The sequence below is a fragment of the Mauremys mutica genome, chromosome 2 (genome assembly GCF_020497125.1).
Source record: "Mauremys mutica isolate MM-2020 ecotype Southern chromosome 2, ASM2049712v1, whole genome shotgun sequence".
Lineage (NCBI taxonomy): Eukaryota > Metazoa > Chordata > Testudines > Geoemydidae > Mauremys > Mauremys mutica.
The window spans coordinates 61,158,715-61,165,981 of NC_059073.1; positions in this window are offsets into that span (position 1 = coordinate 61,158,715).

Consider the following 7,267-nt stretch of genomic DNA (forward strand, 5'->3'; position numbering starts at 1 on the left):
TAGGAGGAATCTTTGGTTAACATACACAATTGTATGTTCCATATCCATGCAGATCCTAGAGGAGGTTTGCAGAGAGTTCTCTGGGAGCCGGATCTGGCCCAAATACTGTAGCATCCTTTTAGCTCAGGTGAAATGACCATGGGACGTGCCTTATCACACACAGCTTGTGGTGTTCTGCCAATTTTTGCCATGTCTGTGAAGAGAGGTGCCTGACAATGGGAGGGGTAAGCCAAGTCATCATGATAAATCTAACCTTTGGGAAACTAATTGATTTAAGTGCTTTGCTTCATCTGTATAAAGGTATTTTAAATGTTAAATGGGAGGTGATCTAAATAGAAACCAGAGGGTGATGGCAATCTCAGCCCTTCCCTTGGGTTTCAGGGGCAGGGGAGTGTATAACTTCTGAAAAGGCACAATGTGAATGACAATAGAGAGACTACAACAATAAGATGGTCCTAAAGCTCTGCCTGACAAGTGCAACAAAACAAAAGCCACTCCAGTGACATCTGCTGCCCTTTGGCTGCGTCCAGCATGTTACCAAATGTTCAAATGCTTTTTTTTCTTCTTCAAAGCACTGTCCTGTATTCAGTAGGGGAATGAGTGAAAGATGTAGGCAGTTAAGTATCGTGGAAAGCAGCTTAGTGAGTTACAGATAATGCAGCAAACAAATATTGATTAAGGCAAACTGTTCATTAAACAAGGGAAATCATCCTACCTAGGGGGCCCGAGTGTGGGGTGTTCTCTCCACCTGACAGAAGTTTCTCTGCAATCTCCTGTTTAGCCCTACAAACACTTAGCATGTTTGTTAGAGAGAAAGTTTCCAACTATATCACACTCTCTCTCACACACACACACACACACACACACAAGCTATATCTATCTCTCTCACACACACAAACTAATGATATCACTCTCTCTCTTTCTCTCTCTCTCACACACACTATCTCTCTCTCGCTCTCTCTCACAAACACTCTCTCACTCTCACACACAAAATTTCACCCACCCTGCCCAGCAGCAAATACAGGAGCAGTGGGAGACACACAACTGGTTTCCTATTGCTCTGCTGGTAGAGCAGCCTCAAGGCTGACAGTCCAAATCTGCATTTCCATAGAGACTTAAACAAACCATCTAAGTCCTCCATTCAGCTGTCATCCATGTACCAAAACAAAACAATTTCTTTAGAGATCTTCCCCCCAATTCTCTCATAAGTGACCATGGGAAAGTAAAGAGACAAGGTGGGTGAGGTGATATATTTTATTTGATTATCTCACCCGCCTTGTCTTGCTAATATCCTGGGACCAACACAGCTACAACTACACCGCATACATGGAAAAGTAAGGCATGAAATCACTGGCACATATTCAGGTGGAAACCCTCTACAAGGAAGAAAAATCAGGCTACAGATTCAGTGGGAAATGTCCCAGGTGTTAGTCTGATGCCTGATTCAAAACCTGATTGTTGCTTTTAGAACAACCAAATCCCACAGTAGCAAATAGGTACCCACTGTGTTCCTTCCACACCTGATTCCATGGCATTCTGATCACAGTGACTAGTGCAATACAGAAATGTGGATTAGATCAAATACATTCAATCTTCTTCCCTCCCTGCTCTGCTACCTTACCCCCACCCCCACCACCAGTGTTTAAAAACACAGGCTTGGAGAAAGAGATGTTGATCCTCTAACCCCTCCCTGATCCTGGCAGGGTCAGTACCAGACATTCCACAGTGGAACCCCAGGCAGCACCTGGTGTAATGGTGAAAACTCTGTTACTGTCTGGGTTGTGTCACCTTGTAAGCCACTTAGGCCAAGATTTTAAAAAGTGACTAGTCATGTTGGGTGTCCACCATAAGACATCTTAAAGGGGACTGATATTCAAAGAGTAGGTGCCCAGTACTTTCTGAAAAGTGGGCCCCTTTGAGGTGAGTAAGGTTGGGCCCCCACAATGTGAGGTATGCAGAATCACTTGAATATCCTGGCCTTAACTTTTCTGTTCCTCAGTAATATGGAGCAATAATACATAGCCCCTGTTTATACCAAGTTTCTTAGCACTGGTGTAGCTACATCAGTTTAGTCACACTGGTAAGAACCCTGAATGTAGCTGAGTGGGAAGCAGGTTTGCATTCCTGAGACTTACTCCAGTTTATCTCAGTAATTTGCCAGAGTAAATCACACAGGTGCTAGCCCCATCTTGCACCAGATCAACCCAGCTACAAGGTGGAGATCGAAACAGCATCTCTACATACATGAAAAAATCTTCAGTCTAGACAAAGCCTAGGGTCTGAGAGCCTTGGGGCAGGGACCGTATCTGCCTATAGGTTTGTACAGCTCCTCGTACAGTGGGTCCCCTATTCTGACTGGCAACGGTGGATACTGCTGGAATATTAAATTTTCATGCTGAGCCTGTTTACCCTGCAGGGGACTAGTAGGACACCGTTCAAGCCTTTGAGATTCTGGATGGAAGGTGCTAGAGAGGCACAAAATAGATCATCCTCACGCTGCAAAGGGGACAGGGAGGGAAAGCCATTCTCTGTGGACTTCGACTGCCACAGAGGTTTGCAGACTAGTCAGCAGAGATGCAGGAGTTAGAAAAATACATTTCATGGATCAAAAAACTAAAATCTAAATTAGCCTTTCAGTAGTAGAGAACATTTCCTCTGTCCATGCCAGCTTACTGGATGTATTGCCACTGTTGGATTTAACTGGGCCTATTTTGAAGCATCTCTCTAGAACTAGGGTCACTGTAACCATTAAAATCAATATTAAGCCAAAGAGGAAATGACCCCGGATTATAGTCAAACAATAGATCCAATTCAAAGGTATGATCTCTTAGGTGACTTCAAGATAGCAACCCTGTGAGAGGGACTGGGCTGAACTCATTCTGAATGTAAGCCCAGTGAAGTCAATGGAGTGATATTGACCCAGTACATCTCTGTGATTTGCTGTACAGGGCAGCAGACAAGACACCAGGCCTTTTGGCAAGGTGGTAAGCACTGTACTCTGTGTGGTTGTAAGGGAGTCTGGCCTTTGTGCCTTACCTCCTCCAATCTGCTCCCAGTGCTGACTGGGGAATGATGACACTCCCTGGAGACGATGTGTTTGACCCACAGACTCGCTCTAAGTGGCTACCTGTCAGTTTCCATTTCAGCCCCACCTTACTGTTTACAGGAGTGCTGACCACTAGCTGACATATTACCTGTATTGATTCTCTAATAGCTGTCAAGGTGGAGAGAAAGACTATTCTAAGACAAGCGCTGAGCTCTTAGCTGAGTGGGATCATAAACGCCCCATTAAAGGTTTCATTCAATAACAATCTTTACTAAAGTAAATGGACATCAGTGGCCTCCCCCTCAAGCCCCCTAATGCAAGGGCCATTATAAAATGGGCAGGCAGCACTGAAGCAGACTTATTTCTGCAGTATCAGTTTCAACAACATTTTCCAACGATTCCTTTAATGAAAAGCTGATTTTTTTTCAGGGTCATGAACCACCAAGGAAATAAGCAAAGCATCCATTCACCTTTTAGAGCTCGCCAGGTCTCCTTACGGCTGATTTCAGCAACCACATCTGTCAGTATGTAATTACAGTTTAGAAATGTAGCACTGGGTAAGAAAGCCGGTAGCAGCGTTAGCTGTAGTAGTAAATATTTATATTATAGTGTCAACCAAAGACCTCAGTCAGGATTAGTGCCCCATTGCGCTGGGTACTGCACAAACCCAGGAAAAAGACAATCTCTGCCCTGAAGGGTTCGCATCCTTCTCTAATATGCATCCACATAAAAAATATAGACACGTGGTCAGTGCTGGCCTAACTCTGCTCCCTCTGAAATCATTTAAGCAGACAGACCAGTGCTGAGTGCTTTTGAGCCTACTGCATGGTGACCCTGATCCAAAACCCATCGTAGTCAATGGGCGTGTTTCCATTGACTGCAATGAGCTTTGGGCCTTGGCTCAGCCCCACTAAGAAAATGTGTGTAAAGATTATTATATTTATAAGGCCATATCTACACTACCATTTGTGTTGAAAAACTTAAGTCGCTCAGGGGTGTGAAAAAAACACACCCCTGAGTGACATAAGTTTTGCTGGCATAAGTAATAGTGTGAACAGCGCTATGTTGGTGGGACAGCTTCTCCCGCCGACATACCTACGGCTGCTCGTGGAGGTGGTTTTATTATGTCGATAGGAAAGCTCTCTCCCATCGTCATTGAGTGGCTACAAGAGCAATCTTACAGCGGCGCAGCTGCATCGCTACGGCTGTGCTGCTATAAACCCGCTATTGTAGACATGGCTTAGTCTGGGCTAGATTTTTCCATTAGCCCCCTCTGCTGCCTGTAAGCATTAAGCTCTTTCCTTTCCTTGTCAGCTTAAAAAAGACATAAGAATCATCTGAACAAAACTGTATCTCAATTACCTGTCTGAAGACCACACAGGGGAAATGTCCACAGTGAAAATTAGATATGAAAAAAAACACATGGCAGAATTCATGCCTCAAAGAGGAAATGTCCAAGGAGGGTGCTTCTGCAATTGATGAAGTAGGTTTAAATAATTAAAAAATAAAGCTTGGGGTGGGTTTCACACCCAAGAAAATAGAAGAGATTCTCCTTGTTTGGTTTTATTTGTGGAGAGTCGTTGTCCCAGGATTTTAGTGAGACATGGGGGATGAGGTAATATCTTTTATTGGTGACCAACGTCTGCTGGTGAGAGAAACAAGCGTTTGAGCTACACAGAGCTCTTCTTCAGAAATTTGCCTCTTTCATCAACAGAAGTTGGTCCAATAAAAGATATTGGACCCACCTTGGTTTTCTTATAGCAGAAGAAGGAAGGAGACCTTACAAAGAGCAGGTGCCAGCTAGGGAGAGCTCAGTAGGATCCTTTTAGAAGGATTGGGGGAATATGAGAGATTGAGGGGAAAGGAATCTGGCATGTGAATAAAGATTTTTTTTCCAAGTGAAACTGAGCAACACACTATCAAAAAGATGACTAAATTGTCAGCCTCAGGAAGCTGCATTCTGGGATTTAACTTGGCTAGAAAGATTCTGCCCAGGCTTCGTTTTTAAGTTCCTTTTGTATTTCTATCTGTCTATCGCATTCAGCACTTTATTCCTATGTATATCACACAAGGGGTTAACTTTCTTTTACGTCATTCCTCTTAGGGCTTGGCTACACTTACAAGTTGCAGCGCTGGTGGAGGCTTTCCAGCGCTGCAACAACACCCCGTCCACACTTGCAGGGCACAACCAGCGCTGCAACTCCCTGGTTGCAGCGCTGGCTGAAAACCCATCCCGGCAGGGGTATAAGGAGTGCAGCGCTGGTGATCCAGCGCTGCCCAGCAGGTGTGGACACTCACCAGCGCTTTACCTGTCCTCCAGGGAATAAGGAGGTATCCCAGAATTCCTGTTCAGCCACTCTGCACATCAGTTTGCACTCTACTGCTCTTGCCTCAGGTGACCCGCCCTGTAAATGCCCCGGGAAATTTAAAAATCTCCTTCCTGTTTGCTGCAGCCAGGTGTGGAGTGCAATCAGTTTTAATCAGTTACAGGTGACCATGCCTCCACGCGGCAAATGAGCCCCAGCATGGAGCACTGGTGAATTGCAGGACCTCATCAGTGTTTGGGGTGAGGCATCTGTTCAGGCACAGCTGCGCTCCGGCCGTAGGAATTACGATATCTTTGAGCAGATATCAAGGGCCATGCTGGATCGGGGCCATGATCGGGACGCAGTACAATGCAGGGTGAAAATTAAAGAGCTGCGGAGTGCCTATTACAAAGCCCGAGAGGGGAATCGACGATCCGGAGCTGCTCCCACGACCTGCCGTTTTTACAGGGAGATGGATGAGATACTTGGGGGTGACCCCACTGCCAATCCCAGGATAACGATGGACACTTCTGAGCAGGCTGGGGGACAGGAGGAGGAGGCGGAGGAGGCGGCGGAGGCGGAGGCGTGGGGGGGGGAGGAAACCGCGAGTGAAGCTCCTGGCATGGGGGAAGAAACCGCAGATTCCCTGGAGGCATGCAGCCAGGAGCTCTTCTCAAGCCAGGAGGAAAGCACCCAATCGCAGCAGCCAGCAGTTGCAGAAGGACAAGCAGAGGAGCGTGTTACCGGTAAGCGGCTTTTATTTTCTGGGTGAAATGTTTCTGGAGAGGAGGGGGGGTTATGGATGCATGCATGCCAGCCTCTAGATGTGGAATAGCCCGTTGATGTGGTCTATCACGTCGCGGTAATCTGCCTCAGTTATCTCAGCAAAAGCTTCATCCAGAGCGTGGGCAATATGCCTGCGCAGGTTTATAGGCAGAGCCACTGTGTCCCTTGTCCCAGTGACGGTGACGCGTCCGCGCCACTCTTCTGCCAGTGGTGGGGGGACCATTTCTGAACACAGGCAAGCCGCATAGGGTCCCGGGCGGAATCCACATTGCTCTAAAAGAGCCCCCCGCTGTTCCCTAGTGACTCGCAGTAGGGAAACATCTTCCAGGATTAAGTCCTGTGAAAAATGTTGGGAGACTCTTTAGTGAAGAGATAGGGAGATAAGATCACCCCTGCATCTGCATCTTCATTTCACTCAACCCCTCTAGCACTCCAGATTACCCGAAGCAACCAGCTCCCCTCTATCACCCAAGCCCCACTTCTCCCCATATAAGCACTGCTCACTCACCATGTCGTGGCTTCTGTAGTGTTATGCGTGTGGGTAAAAGAATGCTTAAATAAGAACTCACTCCCTCAGTGTAACAATTCATGTCTGGAGATAGTGGATACAATGCTGCCCGTGTTAAATGTTGTCATTTCTGTTTCTACAGTGACCTTGACTACTGGACTGCCCAGATGTTCAACATCACAGAGGCTTCAAAATTTGAGAAAAAATCCCCGAAAGAGCAAAGAAGACATGCTGAAAACTGTTCTTAATCAGTCTGCTCGAGAGAGTAAGGACTTGAAGGATTGGCGAGAGAAAGAAAGCAGGACATGCAAGAGAAATGCAGTGGCCAAGAGGAAAACCACGGAGCGGCTGCTAAGCATCCTGGAGCGCCAAGCGGAGTCTATAGAGTCACTCGTTGCCATGCAAGCAGAGCACTACCGTGCTACTCCCCCACCCGCCCCGTCCTTTGTGCCTTGTGCCCCAATGTCAGCTCAAACCACCTTTCCCCAGCATCCAGGTTCTTACCACCACCAGCTGCCTCCAACACCTGTATGTTCCCCAACCAGCCCTGATACCTACCACCACCCTTACCCTCTGCATTCAACCCCCATCACCATGCAGTATATGAACCCTGAAGTGCAG